This window comes from Rattus norvegicus, chromosome 1 (assembly GCF_021556685.1).
Source record: "Rattus norvegicus strain SHRSP/BbbUtx chromosome 1, alternate assembly SHRSP_T2T, whole genome shotgun sequence".
Classification (NCBI taxonomy): Eukaryota; Metazoa; Chordata; class Mammalia; order Rodentia; family Muridae; genus Rattus; species Rattus norvegicus.
Genome location: NC_141534.1, coordinates 81,951,144 through 81,971,452, shown reverse-complemented (window position 1 = coordinate 81,971,452; position 20,309 = coordinate 81,951,144).

Genomic DNA, 20,309 nt, shown 5'->3' with positions numbered 1-20,309 from the left:
TGAGGTCTCCGATTCTATTCCATTGATTAACCTGTCTATCTCTGTACCAATAAGATACAGTTTTTTAATCACAGTTGCTCAGTAGTATAGCTTGAAGTAAGGAAATTGGGAAGTGGTCTTTTCAGGTCTTTGAACAATTATGGTGGGATTTTGATCTCACCATTTTCTGAAGTATTCTTTGATTTTTTTTTCTTGAGATTATTGAAGTTCTTTTCATACAGATCTTTAACTCATTTGGTTAGAGTTATCCTAACTTATTTTATATTATTTGCAACTATGCTGTAGGTTGTTGTTTCACTAATTTCTTTCTCAGCCTGATTATCATTGGTATAAAAGGATACTCACCTATTTGAAAGAATTTTATATCTAGCAACTTTGCAGAATTTGTTTATGAGCTATAGAAGTTCACTGGTAGAATTTTTCAGGTATATTATCATCTGCAAATAGTGATGCTACAACTTCTTGGCCGATTTGTATCCTATTGATTTCCTTTTGCTGCCTTATGGCTGTAGCTAGAACTTTGAGTACTATATTGAATATATAAAGGAAGAGTGGGTACACTTGTCTTGTTCCTGCTTTAGAGAGATTGCTTCAAGTATCTCTCCATTTAATTTGATATTAACTCTTGGTTTGCATTATATAGTTTTTATTATGTTTTGGTATGGGTCTTCAATTCTTGATGTCTACTTTTAACCTAAAGGGGTGTTGTATTTTGTCAAATGCTTTTTCTGTATCTGAAGAGATGATAGTATAAGTTTTTTCTTTGAGTTTGTTTATACAGTAGATTAAATTAATGGATTTTCAAGGATTAATGGATTTTAAATTAATGGATAATGCAAGGTAGAACCAACCTTGCATCCCTTGTATGAAGACTACTTGATCATGGTGAATAATGGTTTTAATGTGTTCTTGGATTCAGTTTGAGAGAATTTTATTGAGTATTTTCGCATCGATATTCATAAGGAAAATTGGTTCAACATTCTCCTGTTTGGTTGGAACCTTATGTGGTTTAGGTATTAGAGTAATGTGTGTGTGTGTGTGTGTGTGTGTGTGTGTGTGTGTGTGTGTGTGTGTGTGTTTCCTTTAAGGGATTTATATGTTTCCTCTTTAGGAGCTTCTACCTATTTATGCATGTTTTCCTGCATTTCTTTCAGTGACTTATTTACATCTTCCTTAAAAGACTGTATTGTCTTCATGAGATAGGAGTTGGGTCAACTTCCTGATTACCAGGTATGTTCCTGTATATAGGGCTTCCTGCGGTGGGTAAACTGGGTTCTGATGATGCCAAAGTATTTTGCTCTCTGCTGCTTATGGTCTTGTGCTTGCCTCTCACCATTTCAGTATCTCTGTGGTTAGCTGTCCTGGGTGTCCCTGTCTGGAGCTTTCCACCTGTGTCCCTGGGTTGGTACAGGTCTCCTGCAAAGCTTGTGTAGTCAATAACTGTAAAAGACCTTCTTGAGACCTTCAGACTGTGGTGTCTTAAGAAGTGCATGCACACAAGTAATATGTTGCCCTGGATGCGGCAGCTCATCTGGGAGGCCTACAGACTGTAGGGTCTACAGAGGAGCAGATAAGCGGCTGATTTGTTTTCCTGTGTGCAGCAGATCTCCTTGGAGGCTTTCAGTCTGTAGGTTCTGTTGCACTGTGTGTAGAACATATTCTGGTAGGCCTTCAGAGTATGTGATCAATTGCACTTCATGAAGCAAGAATTCCAAAAGGCCTTCAAACAGTTGAGTTTTCAGAGCAGTAGACAAGATGGTGACTTGCTCTGGCATAATGGACAGGCCATAAGGGGTATGACCTTAGAGGATATTGAGGGATGAGGGGTCCAGAGTCCACTGGGCACCACAGTGTCCCCAGCAGCTGGGTGTTTTGGGGAGAGTACCTTTCCAGTTTTCAGGTGTGCAGTAGAATTCTTCGAGGCCTTCAGAATGTGACATCTTCAAGAAATAAAACTTTATGAAGTATATTTGTGTACAGTATATTGGCTAAAGAGTTAAATTCCATAACACTAAATATGAACTGTGTCCATCTGTTGGATCATTTAGTAACATGAGACAGCTTAATCCGATATGGTGCCTTCTGACCTCCATACATTTTCATATAATATATGATATTAAATAAAGTGTTATGAAAATTATGTACAATAAAGCAAATAAGAATATATCCTATTTAGAACAATAAATACAACAAAATTGTAACCAAAATTGTATTTAGTATTTTACATATGTGTATGTGCAGGAATTACAAAAGTGCTTGTATGTATATACAAGTGTAGATGCAAGTCATTGGCATTCAGTGATCCTTCAGTAAGACACAGAGATAGCTGTACAACACCTGAAATGGATAGAGGAGCATATCTCAGATATTCAGCATGGAAAGTATATTCTATGCACAGTTGATCCAAATACCCAGCCCCATAAAAACATTAAATAATAATTGCTTTCAATAAATGCATTTTCTAAATAAATATAAATAAATAAATAAATAAAACCCTGGAAGCATCACAACTTCTCTGTAAATAGTTGAATATTCAGTGCAAATACAATAACACCTCTTAGACTTGTTACATGCATATAATATATAATGATTGGGTTCCAATTGTTCAATAAGAACATTATATTTTACCATTCTGAATTGATAATTGTTTTTTCTTGACATGGTTATTAATCAATATAATCATCACTACATGACACTTAAGTGTAAGTCTCATTCACATACCAATTAAAGAATCAGAAAGCCAATCCTAAAGACTATCCTAAAGCCAATAGAAACAGGATGTAGGGATTTCCAAAGATAAAAGAAGATAATTTTCCCAACTGATTGATAGGGTTACTGCTGCTTATGAAAAGGACTCAAGGATAGTTTTAGCTAATCTGGGTTTTTTGTTATTCCAGATGAATTTGCAAATTGTTCTGTCTAACTCTCTGAAGAATTGGATGAACTCAGGAAGGATTACAGAGCAACAGTGATAAAAACTGAATAGTATTGGTACAGAGACAGACAGATAGACCAGTGGAATAGAATTGAAGACCCAGAAATGAACCCACACACCTATGGTCACTTGATTTTTGACAAAGGAGCCAAAACGATCCAATGGAAAAAAAGGTAGCATTTTCAGCAAATGGTGCTGGTTCAACTGGAAGTCAACATGTAGAATAATGCAGATTGATACATGCTTATCACCCTGTACAAAGCTTAAGTCCAAGTAGATCAAGGACCTCCACATCAAACCAGATACACTCAAACTAACAGAAGAAAAGGTGGGGAAGCAGCTCGAACACATGGGCACTGGAGAAAATTTCCTGAACAAAACACCAATGGCTTATTCTCTAAGATCAAAAATTGACAAATGGGATCTCATAAAACTGCAAAGCTTCTGTAAGGCAAAGGACATTGTTGTTTGGATAAAACAGCAACCAACAAATTGGGAATAGTTCTTTTCCAATCATACAACTGACAGAGGACTTATATCCAAAATATAAAACTAACTCAAGAAGTTAGACAGCAGGGAGACAAATAACCCAATTAAAAATGGGGTTTAGAGCTAAACAAAGAATTCACAGCTGAGGAATGCCAAATGGCTGAGAAACACCTAAAGAAATGTTCAAAACTTTAGTCATAAGGGAAATACAAGTCAAAACAACCCTGAGATTTTACCTCACACCAGTGAGAATGGCTAAGATCAAAAACTCAGGTGACAGCAAATGCTGGCGAGGATGTGGAGAAAGAGGAACACTCCTCCATTGTTGGTGGGATTGCAGACTGGTACAACCATTCTGGAAATCAGTCTGGAGGTTCCTCAGAAAATTGGACATTGAACTGCCTGAGGATCCAGCTATACCTCTCTTGGGCATATACCCAAAACATGCCCCAACATATAACAAAGACACATGCTCCACTATGTTCATAGCAGCCTTATTTATAATAGCCAGAATCTGGAAAGGACCCAGATGCCCTTCAACAGGATGATGGATACAGAAAATATGGTACATCTACACAATGGAATATTATTCAGCTATCAAAAACAATGAGTTTATGAAATTCATAGTCAAATGGATGGAACTAGAAAATATCATCCTGAGTGAGCTAACGCAATCACAGAAAAATACACATGGTATGTACTCATTGATAAGTGGATATTAGCCCAAATGCTTGAATTATGCTAGCTGCACAGAACACATGAAACTCAAGAAGGCTGACCAAATTGCGAATGCCTCACTCCTTCTTTAAAATGGGAACAAGAATGCCCTTGGGAGGGGATAGGGAAGCAAAGCTTAGATCAGAGGCAGAAGGAACACCCATTCAGAGCCTGCCCCACATGTAGCCCATATGTATGCAGCCACCAAAGTAGATAAGATGGATAAAGCATAGAAGTGCAAGCCGACAGGAACCGGATGTAGATCTCTCCTGAGAGACACAGCCAGAATACAGCAAATACATAGGTGAATGCCATGATTAAACCACTGAACTGAGAACAGGACCCCCGTCGAAGGAATCTTAGAATGGACTAAAAGAGCTTTAAGGGGCTTGAGACCTCATATGAACAACAATGTCAACCAACCAGAGCTTCCAGGGATTAGGCCACTACCCAAAGACTATACATGGACTGACCCTAGGCTTCAACCTCATAGGTAGCAATGAAGAGTGTAGTAAGAGCACCAGTGGAAGCAGAAGCCCTTTGTCCTCCCAGTGAATGTGATTGTTGAGGGGAGGGTGATAATGGGGGTAGGATGGGTTGGGGAATACCTATAGAGAAGGGGAGAGGGCAGGGTGAGGGGTATGTTGGCCCAGAAACCGGGAAAGGGAATAACATTTGGAATGTGAATAAGAAATGCCCAAGTTAATAAATATGAAAAAAAAGAAAAGGAAGAAGAAGAAAAAGACTCGAGGGGTCAGTGACCCTACCATCAGACAAGCTCCCAATTGATCACATATTTTAATTTTTTTTGCAGTTTTCAAATAATAACATTATAAGTTACTGCACACATCTCCCAAACTTACACATTCCCACCTCACATGTAAAACTGAATTACTCCACATTACTTTTCCTTGCAAGCACACAGACACACAGACACACAGACACACAGACACACACTACAGGTTGATTTAGTATTGCAGTGAAAGTCGGTGTTTCAGTATGTGAATTTAAACTATAAAACTTATTTGATGACTTGCTCTACTAAAAGATAGTGTTTCCATTTTTCATGGGGACAGTTTTCATTAAAAAAGTGAGTAAGACATCAAGAGGCACCAAATCCCTATGAACTCTAACCTTAATATATACTCATCTTGATCTTAGTTCCTGTGAATTTACCAATATAGGTTGATTCATAATAGCTTTGATAATGTACTAAAATTGGTGATTACTGAAACATAATAAAAGGACATTATATTCAAAATATAGTGGAGTAGACAAAGAAATGATGGATTCATTTTCCTTTCTGTAAAGATAAAAAGCATTTTGAAACCAAATCCTTGTTGTGCTGCAATGTCATTCTTTCAGATACTTGGCTGACAGATGAGTATCTGTGTATATCTATGAGATATATATATCTCATATATATATATATATGTATATCGAATGTATGATATATATTTATATGTATATGTATAACTAAAGCTTCTTCAACACACTAAAGAAAAATGGGTTATCTATAAATCTGTTCTTTTCTCCATCAGATAAGAATTTGTGTGTGGGGGGTTGGGGATTTAGCTCAGTGGTAGAGTGCTTGCCTAGCAAGCACAAGGCCCTGGGTTCAGTCCTCAGCTCTGAAAAAAAAAAGAATTTGTGTGTGAAGTGCACAAGGGAAAAGTATGCCCCAACACAGAGCAGAAACATGCATTCAGGAAACTGTAATCTTTCTCTGTTCTGAAGATCCATCTCCTTTAATTGCCTTCTGTTTTTCTACATTCACAACTTGGGTCTTGAGGCCTTTTTGAGCACCACAGCAAAGCACTTGTGAATTCTAGTAACCATACCTTAAAACACATCTTTCTCCTCAACTAAATTTTTTTCTGTTCTTGCTTTTTGTTGGACATTCAGACATAGGCTACTGGAACCTACAGTAAATCCAATTTTCAGTTATACTTCCAGTTGCTGCTTAGGTTGTGCTCAGCAAAACAATTACTATATGTGGCTTTCAAATAATATCTACTTGAAGAAGAATGAAGTACACGCTCATGTTATTACCCAACTCTATCATTCACATTTGTTCTCTCACATTAACTATTCTTTATTCAATCAGGCTGGAGATTTCCATTCTATCTGTTGATGTGGATGCTCAGTGTGAAAAGGTCTGTATTGTCATTGTTTACAGCAAGGTTACTGTATATTTTTCTCTCTTGGTAAACCGGGTTTCCCTTGCCTTACTGATCTACATGGTGGCATTTGAATATTAGAAGCAGAGTTTGCCAGGTTCAGGCTAGGTACCTGAGATTTTGAAATCAGAGCATGATGAAAGTTGGAAGCATATTAGGGTGAAAGGTAAGCTGATGCCCTGTCCTGCTCCAGACACTTTACTGCCAGGAACCCAGAGTACCTGAGTGAGACAAGGGATCAGGAACAAGAGATAGCAGTACGGACAAACAAGTTCTACCATCTAAACCACTATAGAACTTCCTTGGTGCTACACAATAACATTCAGCTTTTCCAGTTTTTGTACAGCACAGGTCTGCTAACAATGATAGCTTTTCTGATAGTGAATTCACCTGGTAGCTGATAAAAGTACTAGTTGAAAAGAATTTTAAAGAAGCTATTATATTGTATGGCTTCATTCTCAATTTGTTAAAGAAATGCTAAATACCTGGGCTATGCATCATAGGGCTTTCCCCCAATATTGGAAAAGATTGGGTTCAACAGTACTAGAAGCTGGACAGAAGTTACAATGGTTATCATGGTAGAACCACAAAAACCTAAAAATAGAACAAGAAAATTATGCAAGTGGAATGCAAATGTGACTAAGGACCTGTTTTATGGTGAAGTGCATTAAGCTGACTTTTGAAAATATATATAATGTGATAATGTCATTATGGAACAATGTCTTTGTAGGTTAATGGTGTGGGGTGTGATTGAGGTGGCATAAGAAATCTGCCTCATTTGTTAAGATAATAAAGGATTTAACAGAAGCCTTTACAAACTTCATACAGAGCTTTGCTTCAGCTGTGAATAAAGCCATATCAGACCCTAAAATCAGACAGCATTGATAGAAACATTGTCATTAGAAAATAAAAAAAAACACTGAATGTAAGAGAACAATTAGACCTTTAAAAACACAAGGAGCCCTGATAGATGAAAGGGTAAGTGAGAAAACTGGTCTCGGTTCTCAGTAGCATAATGACAATATCATAGGTGAAATCATATCTACAAATTTTGGAAATCAAAATGTCCAAGGCTTTATTTGTGGTGAATTTGGCCATTACCAAGGAAATTGTCGGGATATAAGTTTAAGAACCCAGAAATAGAAAGAATATTGATTCTAGAAAATATGATATTCAAGGAAGAGAACAAGCAGGTTCTGGTTCCTATGTGCCACAAATTCATACAGGGTACTTTAGCTACTGTGGGGAGAGAAAAACACTGGTCTAAAGATAGTCAGTCCAAGAAAGACATACAGGGTTACATCTTAATATTGGGAAAATTAAGAGGGTCCTGTCAAAGCAAGGCACAGCAGCAAACAGTAGAAGCAATTTTCCTTTGGTCAGCCAGACAGTCCCACATGGGCAAGAAAATAAAACTAAGTAGATCTGATCTTATTCATGCTACAGTAGGAAATACAGCTTTGGATCTGGCCAGATAAACTAATTCAACACTATCTAGAAAAATTTGATTTTACAAGTTCAACAATGGTATTTATGTTCCTTTGCCCTCAAGAACAGTGGGAATATTCTTGGTAAGAAATGGATTACCTTCCCAAATATTTATGTCATGCAGTTATAGTAGATGAAGATAGCAAGGAAGGAATACAAATCATGGAATATGTTTCAAAAGAGTTGTAAATTAATGTAGGGGATATAATGTTTCAACTATTTGTGGACAGCCTTTGGGACCACTCAGCAAGAATTTGACATTGGAACAAAACAAAGAAGTAGGGTTGCTCCAGGCAGGAAATTGACATGGGGCCAAGACAGAGAAGTAAGCTCAGAAAGGAATCTAATTTTAGGCTAGAACAAAGAATTAGGCTTCAAACAAGTATATGACTTTGTTCTAGGACAGGGAACTAAGCTCAGGAATTATGGTCATTATGATAAACCCTTAGAAACAGTGCTCATGGGTCTTTGTTTATTTTCTTGCTTGTTCCTTGACTATTTGTGTTTATTCCCTTACTTTTTCCCTTCAACTAGAACTGACATTATTACTTGCATGTAATTAAAATGATATAGAAGTAAAATGGGAAAAAATAAACCAGCCTCAGCCTCAGAACTGGCTGGGGTCATGCTACAATGTTGACTAATTATCTTTTTTTTTTAAATCGTTGCTCCTACACTGGAGAACCTGTTGACTGACTGAGCTAGCTTAGTCAATTATTGTTTCTTAACATCAAGAGCAAGGATGTTCTAGTAGAAATTATAGGGGCTTTTGGGAATTCTAGAAAATGTGTGATCTGGCAAGCAGTGGTTAATAATTAGAGATCCAAATTAATGGTACAAATGATTGGTGTTGACATAAAGAGTTTGGTATATATAGGAGCTGACGCTAACATCCTTTTCCTAAAGACTGGGAATCCAGTCTTTCCATTTCAGAATGATTATACAAAATTTATGCAAATTAGTAAATTATCAAGAATAAGATAAAGTGTCTGATAAATAACCTTTGTGAAAGTAGATTTCCAAACAAGAAAATTGAGACCTCATATAGTTATATACACATAAATATTCTGGGAAAGGATTTTTTTACAACAATGTGGAAAGAGAAATAATATTTCTGCAATTATAAGGATAAAAGTTAGGAAATAAGGGGTGATAAGGTAGATATTTCTGGAAAAGTATTTATAAAGGTGATTGAGAACAAACACTCTGTGACAGTTGTTTAAAAAGGACATCATATGGATTGAGTTTCCAAATTTATAAAAGCAGCCACTGCTGAAATAGCAACAGTTTTTCACTAAAATGATTATCAAACAGACATGCATGGATATAACAGCAGGTCATAACAAAATACAAACCTCAGGCCCTTGAACAAATTGTACAAGAGCATTTGGAGGCTCAACATATGGAACAGTCTACAAGCCTATGGAATTCCAACTTTTGTTGTAAAATGAAGTCAGGATTTAAGGCCAGCTAATAAAGAAATTCAACCAATAAGTCTGGAACAGCCTGGGCTTACTTTATTATTTTTATGACTGAAATCATGGCCTCTTAGAAAGCTGAGACATCTCAGAAATTGAGCTGCCAACCTTTCTTCAAGTACCATCTGCTCTGCAGCCCCAGACATGTATACAACAGAAGAGTGCCTGGTCTGCCATCAGTGAGAAATGATGACCCTCACCCTTGAGAGACTTGTCACCCCAGAAAATAGGAAGACCAGCTAAGGTATTGGAGTGTGGGTAGATGGGGATATTCTATTGGGGATGAGTGGAAAATGGGATGAGGTACTGTTAGAAGACAGAATAGGAGAGGGATAAAACTGACCTGTAAAAATGATTAAAGATAATAATAAAATATTTTCAGTTCATTATTTAGTTAAATATTTTGTGTACTGTACTGAGCAGTTATGTTAGTGGTTAACAATGTAAGATTAGGATACTGTTCTCAGAACACACAGTACAGCTTACAGCATACTGTTTCATTTTCCCAAGATATCTCATAACTTTTTCTTATTTCTAAACTTAATGTATGGAAATATATGGATATATATTGTAACAAGATTTATACATGCACAAACTAGCATATACACATGCACCACACACACACACACACACACACACACACACACACACACACACACACACACACACACATCATATCATTTGGCCACATTTTTTTTTTATTAACTTGAGTATTTCTTATATACATTTCGAGTGTTATTCCCTTTCCCGGTTTCCGGGCAAACATCCCCCTCCCCCTTCCCCTTCCTTATGGGTGTTCCCCTCCCAACCCTCCCCCCATTGCCGCCCTCCCCCCATAGACTAGTTCACTGTGGGTTCAGTCTTAGCAGGACCCAGGGCTTCCCCTTCCACTGGTGCTCTTACTAGGATATTCATTGCTACCTATGGGGTCAGAGTCCAGGGTCAGTCCATGTATAGTCTTTAGGTAGTGGCTTAGTCCCTGGAAGCTCTGGTTGCTTGGCATTGTTGTACTTTTGGGGTCTCGAGCCCCTTCAAGCTCTTCCAGTTCTTTCTCTGATTCCTTCAATAGGGGACCTATTCACAGTTCAGTGGTTTGCTGCTGGCATTCGCCTCTATATTTGCTGTATTCTGGCTGTGTCTCTCAGGAGCGATCTACATCCGGCTCCTGTCGGTCTGCACTTCTTTGCTTCATCCATCTTGTCTAATTGGGTGGATGTATATGTATGGGCCACATGTGGGGCAGGCTCTGAATGGGTGTTCCTTCAGTCTCTGTTTTAATCTTTGCCTCTCCCTTCCCTGCCAAGGGTATTCTTCTTCCTCATTTAAAGAAGGAGTGAAGCATTCACATTTTGATCATCCGTCTTGAGTTTTGTTTGTTCTAGGGATCTAGGGTAATTCAAGCATTTGGGCTAATAGCCACTTATCAATGAGTGCATACCATGTATGTCTTTCTGTGATTGGGTTAGCTCACTCAGGATGATATTTTCCAGTTCCAACCATTTGCCTACGAATTTCATAAACTCGTTGTTTTTGATAGCTGAGTAATATTCCATTGTGTAGATGTACCACATTTTCTGTATCCATTCCTCTGTTGAAGGGCATCTGGGTTCTTTCCAGCTTCTGGCTATTATAAATAAGGCTGCGATGAACATAGTGGAGCACGTGTCTCTTTTATATGTTGAGGCATCTTTTGGGTATATGCCCAAGAGATGTATAGCTGGATCATCAGGCAGTTCAATGTCCAATTTTCTGAGGAACCTCCAGACTGATTTCCAGAATGGTTTTACCAGTCTGCAATCCCACCAACAATGGAGGAGTGTTCCTCTTTCTCCACATCCTCGCCAGCATCTGCTGTCACCTGAGTTTTTGATCTTAGCCAATCGCACTGGTGTGAGGTGAAATCTCAGGGTTGTTTTGATTTGCATTTCCCTTATGACTAAAGATGTTGAACATTTCTTTAGGTGTTTCTCAGCCATTCGGCATTCCTCAGCTGTGAATTCTTTGTTTAGCTCTGAACCCCATTTTTAATAGGGTTATTTGTTTCCCTGCGGTCTAACTTCTTGAGTTCTTTGTATATTTTGGAAATAAGGCCTCTATCTGTTGTAGGATTGGTAAAGATCTTTTCCCAATCTGTTGGTTGCCGTTTTGTCCTAACCACAGTGTCCTTTGCCTTACAGAAGCTTTGCAGTTTTATGAGATCCCATTTGTCGATTCTTGATCTTAGAGCATAAGCCATTGGTGTTTTGTTCAGGAAATTTTTTCCAGTGCCCATGTGTTCCAGTTGCTTCCCTAGTTTTTCTTCTATTAGTTTGAGTGTGTCTGGTTTGATGTGGAGGTCCTTGATCCACTTGGACTTAAGCTTTGTACAGGGTGATAAGGATGGATCGATCTGCATTCTTCTACATGTTGCCCTCCAGTTGAACCAGCACCATTTGCTGAAAATACTATCTTTTTTCCATTGGATGGTTTTGGCTCCTTTGTCAAAAATCAAGTGACCATAGGTGTGTGGGTTCATTTCTGGGTCTTCAATTCTATTCCATTGGTCTATCTGTCTGTCTCTGTACCAATACCATGCAGTTTTTATCACTATTGCTCTGTAATACTGCTTGAGTTCAGGGATAGTGATTCCCCCTGAAGTCCTTTTATTGTTGAGGATAGCTTTAGCTATCCTGGGTTTTTTGTTATTCCAGATGAATTTGCAAATTGTTCTGTCTAACTCTTTGAAGAATTGGATTGGTATTTTGATGGGGATTGCATTGAATCTGTAGATTGCTTTTGATAAAATGGCCATTTTTGCCATATTAATCCTGCCAATCCATGAGCATGGGAGATCTTTCCATCTTCTGAGGTCTTCTTCAATTTCTTTCCTCAGTGTCTTGAAGTTCTTATTGTACAGATCTTTTACTTGCTTGGTTAAAGTCACACCGAGGTACTTTATATTATTTGGGTCTATTATGAAGGGTGTCGTTTCCCTAATTTCTTTCTCGGCTTGTTTCTCTTTTGTATAGAGGAAGGCAACTGATTTATTTGAGTTAATTTTATACCCAGCCACTTTCCTGAAGTTGTTTATCAGCTTTAGTAGTTCTCTGGTGGAACTTTTGGGATCACTTAAATATACTATCATGTCTTCTGCAAATAGTGATATTTTGACCTCTTCTTTTCCGATCTGTATCCCTTTGATCTCCTTTTGTTGTCTGATTGCTCTGGCTAGAACTTCAAGAACTATATTGAATAAGTAGGGAGAGAGTGGGCAGCCTTGTCTAGTCCCTGATTTAAGTGGGATTGCTTCAAGTTTCTCTCCATTTAGTTTAATGTTAGCAACTGGTTTGCTATATATGGCTTTTACTATGTTTAGGTATGGGCCTTGAATTCCTATTCTTTCCAGGACTTTTATCATGAAGGGGTGTTGAATTTTGTCAAATGCTTTCTCAGCATCTAATGAAATGATCATGTGGTTCTGTTCTTTCAGTTTGTTTATATAATGGATCACGTTGATGGTTTTCCGTATATTAAACCATCCCTGCATGCCTGGGATGAAGCCTACTTGATCATGGTGGATGATTGTTTTGATGTGCTCTTGAATTCGGTTTGCCAGAATTTTATTGAGTATTTTTGCGTCGATATTCATAAGGGAAATTGGTCTGAAGTTCTCTTTCTTTGTTGTGTCTTTGTGTGGTTTAGGTATAAGAGTAATTGTAGATTCGTAGAAGGAATTCGGTAGGGCTCCATCTGTTTCAATTTTGTGGAATAGTTTGGATAATATTGGTATGAGGTCTTCTATGAAGGTTTGATAGAATTCTGCACTAAACCCGTCTGGACCTGGGCTCTTTTTGGTTGGGAGACCTTTAATGACTGCTTCTATTTCCTTAGGAGTTATGGGGTTGTTTAACTGGTTTATCTGTTCCTGATTTAACTTCGATACCTGGTATCTGTCTAGGAAATTGTCCATTTCCTGAAGATTTTCAAATTTTGTTGAATATAGGTTTTTATAGTAAGATCTGATGATTTTTTGAATTTCCTCCGAATCTGTAGTTATGTCTCCCTTTTCATTTCTGATTTTGTTAATTTGGACACACTCTCTGTGTCCTCTCGTTAGTCTGGCTAAGGGTTTATCTATCTTGTTGATTTTCTCAAAGAACCAACTTTTGGTTCTGTTGATTCTTTCTATGGTCCTTTTTGTTTCTACTTGGTTGATTTCAGCTCTGAGTTTGATTATTTCCTGCCTTCTACTCCTCCTGGGTGTATTTGCTTCTTTTTGTTCTAGAGCTTTTAGGTGTGCTGTCAAGCTGCTGACATATGCTCTTTCCTGTTTCTTTCTGCAGGCACTCAGCGCTATGAGTTTTCCTCTTAGCACAGCTTTCATTGTGTCCCATAAGTTTGAGTATGTTGTATCTTCATTTTCATTAAATTCTAAAAAGTTTTTAATTTCTTTCTTTATTTCTTCCTTGACCAGGTTATCATTGAGTAGAGCATTGTTCAATTTCCACGTATATGTGGGCATTCTTCACTTATTGTTATTGAAGACCAGTTTTAGGCCGTGGTGGTCCGATAGCACGCATGGGATTATTTCTATATTTCTGTACCTGTTGAGGCCCGTTTTTTGACCAATTATATGGTCAATTTTGGAGAAAGTACCATGAGGAGCTGAGAAGAAGGTATATCCTTTTGCTTTAGGATAGAATGTTCTATAAATATCCGTTAAGTCCATTTGGCTCATGACTTCTCTTAGTCTGTCTACATCACTGTTTAATTTCTGTTTCCATGATCTGTCCATTGATGAGAGTGGGGTGTTGAAATCTCCCACTATTATTGTGTGAGGTGCAATGTGTGTTTTGAGCTTTAGTAAGGTTTCTTTTACATATGTAGGTGCCCTTGTATTTGGGGCATAGATATTTAGGATTGAGAGTTCATCTTGGTTGATTTTTCCTTTGATGAATATGAAGTGTCCTTCCTTAACTTTTTTGATGACTTTTAGTTGGAAATTGATTTTATTTGATATTAGAATGGCTACTCCAGCTTGCTTCTTCTGACCATTTGCTTGGAAAGTTGTTTTCCAGCCTTTCACTCTGAGGTAGTGTCTGTCTTTGTCTCTGAGGTGTGTTTCCTGTAGGCAGCAGAATGCAGGGTCCTCGTTGCGTATCCAGTTTGTTAATCTATGTCTTTTTATTGGGGAGTTGAGGCCATTGATATTGAGAGATATTAAGAATAGTGATTATTGCTTCCCGTTATATTCATATTTGATGTGAGGTTATGTTTGTGTGCTTTCATTCTCTTTGTTTTGTTGCCAAGACGATTAGTTTCTTGCTTCTTCTAGGGTATAGCTTGCCTCCTTATGTTGGGCTTTACCATTTATTATCCTTTGTAGTGCTGGATTTGTAGAAAGATATTGTGTAAATTTGGTTTTGTCATGGAATATCTTGGTTTCTCCATCAATGTTTATTGAGAGTTTTGCTGGATACAGTAATCTGGGCTGGCATTTGTGTTCTCTTAGGGTCTGTATAACATCAGTCCAGGATCTTCTGGCCTTCATAGTTTCTGGCGAGAAGTCTGGTGTGATTCTGATAGGTCTCCCTTTATATGTTACTTGACCTTTTTCCCTTACTGCTTTTAATATTCTTTCTTTATTTTGTGCGTTTGGTGTTTTGACAATTATGTGACGGGAGGTGTTTCTTTTCTGGTCCAATCTATTTGGAGTTCTGTAGGCTTCCTGTATGTCTATGGGTATCACTTTTTTTAGGTTAAGGAAGTTTTCTTCTATGATTTTGTTGAAGATATTTACTGGTCCTTTGAGCTGGGAGTCTTCACTCTCTTCTATACCTATTATCCTTAGGTTTGATCTTCTCATTGAGTCCTGGATTTCCTGTATGTTTTGGACCAGTAGCTTTTTCCGCTTTACATTATCTTTGACAGTTGAGTCAATGATTTCTATGGAATCTTCTGCTCCTGAGATTCTCTCTTCCATCTCTTGTATTCTGTTGGTGAAGCTTGTATCTACAGCTCCTTGTCTCTTCTTTTGGTTTTCTATACCCAGGGTTGTTTCCATGTGTTCTTTCTTGATTGCTTCTATTTCCATTTTTAATTCCTTCAACTGTTTGATTGTGTTTTCCTGGAATTCTTTCAGGGATTTTTGCGATTCCTCTCTGTAGGCTTTTACTTGTTTATTAATGTTTTCCTGTGCTTCCCTAAGTGTGTTCAGGTCTTTCCTGAAGTCCTCCAGCATCATGATCAAATATGATTTTGAAACTAGATCTTGCTTTTCTGGTGTGTTTGGATATTCCATGTTTGTTTTGGTGGGAGAATTGGGCTCCGATGATGGCATGTAGTCTTGGTTTCTGTTGCTTGGGTTCCTGCGCTTGCCTCTCGCCATCAGATTATCTCTAGTGTTACTTTGTTCTGCTATTTCTGACAGTGGCTAGACTGTCCTATAAGCCTGTGTGTCAGGAGTGCTGTAGACCTGTTTTCCTCTCTTTCAGTCAGTTATGGGGACAGAGTGTTCTGCTTTCGGGCGTGTAGTTTTTCCTCTCTACAGGTCTTCAGCTGTTCCTGTGGGCCTGTGTCTTGAGTTCACCAGGCAGCTTTCTTGCAGCAGAAAATTTGGTCTTACCTGTGGTCCCGAGGCTCAGGTTTGCTCGTGGGGTGCTGTCCAGGGGCTCTCTGCAGCGGCAGCAACCAGGAAGACCTGTGCCGCCCCTTCCGGGAGCTTCAGTGCACCAGGGTTCCAGATGGTCTTTGGCTTTTTCCTCTGGCGTCCGAGATGTGTGTGCAGGGAGCAGTCTCTTCTGGTTTCCCAGGCCTGTCTGCCTCTCTGAAGGTTTAGCTCTCCCTCCCACGGGATTTGAGTGCAGAGAACTGTTCATCCGGTCTGTTTCCTTCAGGGTCCGGCGGTGTCTGTGGCAGGGGTCCTGCCGCTCCTGGGCCCTCCCCCACGGGAGCCCAGAGGCCTTATACAGTTTCCTCTTGGGCCAGGGATGTGGGCAGGGGTGAGCAGTGTTGGTGGTCTCTTCCGCTCTGCAGCCTCAGGAGTGCCCACCTGACCCGGCGGTTGGGTCTCTCTCTCACCGGGTCTGGGAGCAGAGAGCTGCTGCGGGCCGGGATCCGCGGGTGTGGGACTTCCGGTAAACACAGAACGTGCCCGGTTCTAGAGAAATTCTGCTTCCGTGTGTCCCAAGCTCACCAGGCAGCTTTCTTGCAGCAGAAAATTTGGTCTTACCTGTGGTCCCGAGGCTCAAGTTCGCTCGTGGGGTGCTGCCCAGGGGCTCTCTGCAGCGGCAGCAACCAGGAAGACCTGTGCCGCCCCTTCCGGGAGCTTCAGTGCACCAGGGTTCCAGATGGTCTTTGGCTTTTTCCTCTGGCGTCCGAGATGTGTGTGCAGGGAGCAGTCTCTTCTGGTTTCCCAGGCCTGTCTGCCTCTCTGAAGGTTTAGCTCTCCCTCCCACGGGATTTGGGTGCAGAGAACTGTTTATCTGGTCTGTTTCCTTCAGGGTCCGGCGGTGTCTGTGGCAGGGGTCCTGCCGCTCCTGGGCCCTCCCCCACGGGAGCCCAGAGGCCTTATACAGTTTCCTCTTGGGCCAGGGATGTGGGCAGGGGTGAGCAGTGTTGGTGGTCTCTTCCGCTCTGCAGCCTCAGGAGTGCCCACCTGACCAGGCGGTTGGGTCTCTCTCTCACCGGGTCTGGGAGCAGAGAGCTGCTGCGGGCCGGGGCCACATTTTTTTAAAACAAGAAACAAATGGACAATTAGATTCTCTTCCTTCTTTTCCATATCCTCTTCCTTTTCCTCTTCTTTTCTTCTTTTTCTCCTCCTCCTCTTCCTTCTTCTTCCTTTCATCACCTCTCTCTCTCTCTCTCTCTCTCTCTCTCTCTCTCTCTCTCTCTCTGCCCTTCCTTGCTTCCTTCCTTTCTTTTTTCTTTCTTTCTTTCTTTCTTTCTTTCCTTCTTTCTCTTTTACTTACTCATTTTGCATCCTGTTTACAGCACGGCATTTCTTCACACCAAACCACTACCCTTCCATCATCACACGTTTTCTTCTGGTCTGAACAGGTAGATACTCCCTGCGTATCTTCCCAACCATGCACTACAAATTTCTGCAAGAATAGGTGATTCCTATTAAACTTAGGAGGTACAAGGCAGCCCATCTATAGAACATAACCCTCATGTAGGCAAAAGCCCTTGGGATAGCCCTTGCTCCAATGTTAGGCACCCACATGAAGACCAAGCTGCATATTTTACCATATAGTCAGGGATGCCTTGTTTCAGGCAGTGTATGCCATTAGGCTAGTGGTTTAGTGTCTGAGAGCCTGAAAAGTCCAGGTTAGTTAATTCTGTTGGCATTTATATGGAGTTCGTATAATTTTGGGGGCTGTAATCTTTTCTCATATAACCTCATAAGAACCACCAAGCACCATGCACTGTTTGGCTATGGATGTTTTAATGTGTGTCAGATGCTCTCCTGAGCCTCTCAGAGTGTAACCACTTTTGGTATTTGTCTACAAGCATAACCAATCATTTCTTATACTGTCTATAACTGGTACTTGCTCATGCAAAGTGTCTCATGTTAGTCTGGTTCCCTGAATCTCTGCTCCATCTTGTTCCATGCACAATCTAAGAATTTCCTGTAGAATGGGTAATTTTGAGTTAAAATTTTGTGGTTGTTCTGATATCCTTATAACACCACTGAAGTTCCTGACTTGAAACAGGAGACAGTCTACCTTGGTTTCATATCCTTGATTCTGTTAGTCATAGCTAAGGTATCTCCATTGATTCCTAGGAACCTCATATATCCCAGGATTCTATCTCTTCCTGGAGATGTTCCCTACCTGCCCCTGCCCATTGGCTGCAGATTTCCATTCATTCTAATGGACTCAAACCATTCATCTTTGAACTTCACACATCTGACTCCAGTATCTGACTTCCCTCACTATCCATCCTCCCCTTCCAATTTTATCTCTCAATCTTCCTTCCATGAACATTTCATTCCTCTTTCCAAATGAGGCTTAAGTATCTGTTCTTATGCCCTCCTTCATGTCCAGTCTCCTTAGGGCTGTGGAGTGTAGCACGGGTATCTTCTATTTTATGCCTAATATGCACTTATAAGTGAATACGTACCATGCATGTCCTTTGGGGACAGGGTTACCCCATTCAAGATGTTATTCTCAATATCCATCAATTTGCCTGCAAAATCCATAATGACATTTGTTCACAAATATTTCATGGTAGATGTACAGTTCCTACTTTGTACAACTGTTTACAAAACAACTTATATAAAATACAGTCTTCTCTATACATTCTGTTCCTGAAATATTTCTAAAGCATGGCATATGGGAAAAAGAACTTAAGGAGAACCTAGAGAATATCTGATCTTCTTTATTTGCATTTTATTTAATGAAATATAGAGTTATCTTTCAATATTTGAATTTTAACTTTTCTATTTATTCAAAATGAGGTCAAACATGTCAAAAGTATCAGTTCTTTAATCCACTTTAATTCTTCTCTATCTATATTAAACATAATCATTATTTATTTCTGTAAAATAGACACAAAAGAAAGACAAGTTAGAGATCAAAAGAGATTTCATATTAAATAAATATTTCAGCATATTTGATAAAACATTTTTCTAATACATTTTAAATAAAATATAATTTTGTAATTATTTGTATTGTATATAATTTATAAATGTTAGAGCAAGGCCTTTGGTTGGATTAAAAGGGGGAAATATGAAGAGAATCTCTTCTGCACTGTATAGACACTTCACCTGTCAATACAAGAGCCTAGGATCAATGTGCTGAGGCAAGATAAGAAGGTAGGACATCTGACAGAAGGAGAATTTTCTTTGAGATGGTCAAGTCCAGAGGAATACCCCAGACACAGAAGACAATGGTCACATGAGAGTGAGAACCAGGTTACCAGTAATGTGGTATTACTTAAAGAGAGATAAATGACTGATAAAATTATGACATAGTTGTGGAAGAAAAAACATTTTGGCCTAGGTATTTATTCATAAAATAGTATGAGTATTATAATTTTATATATAATTATAAATTATATATATATGTATATATATATATATATAATTTTGTCATTTCTACACTTCCTGTCTTTATCTGATCCTTTCCAAATCTTCCCTCATGCAACTTCTTTCATGCCCATTTCAAACTGTTAGCTACTTCTTCACAAATATTTCATGACAAAGCAAAATTTAAACAAAACCTTTCTTATCATTCTTCCTGCCATGAAAATAAAAGTTTAAACCTCTGAAATGTAACAGAGCTCCAAACAAATGCAAATATATATATATATATTTATATATATATATATTTATACCAGCCTATAAATATTACCTGTTATGCCTCTTTTTGTACTTGGTGTGTATGCATTTTACCTCCTTCAAACAATCCATTAGGCAGATCATTCTTGTGAAAGCTAACTGCCCCTAGCTCTCTATTTATCAAGTATCCTCTAATCCTTTTCCAGAAATGTTACCCCAGAAAATATTCTCACTTAAGCATTACCATGTCTATTAGTATTTCCATTGTCCATATTATATTTATTTAGTAATTTTGGGAGGGCAAGTCTCATGACATATTTTCTGATATTAGGACTTTCAATCTTTAGGCTCTCTCTTCTGTAATGTTCTCTGAGCCATTGATGAAGCACCTATGATGTAGATGAATCCATTGGAGTTAAGCTCACCAATTTTTTTTTATCTGTACATTGTATACAGTTTTGGTATTTTTGTGGTGTTCCCCATATCTGACTAAGAATAGCTTCTCTGATGAAGGGTGTTAGCTAGCTACATTCATTGGTGGGCCTAAAATTAAAACTTAGTAATGGTTTATTCAATTCTAATAATATGCTATTAGTTAGGTGACAAAACATTCTTAGGTAGACACAGAGAACTCTTTATTCATCAAAATATGGATCCCATGACATACCAATATATGAGTAATACCAAAGTGCAAATTAGGTAACATTGAAATTACCTACAGGAATGTGGATGCCTTAGAGTTCTATTGCTGTGAAGAAAAC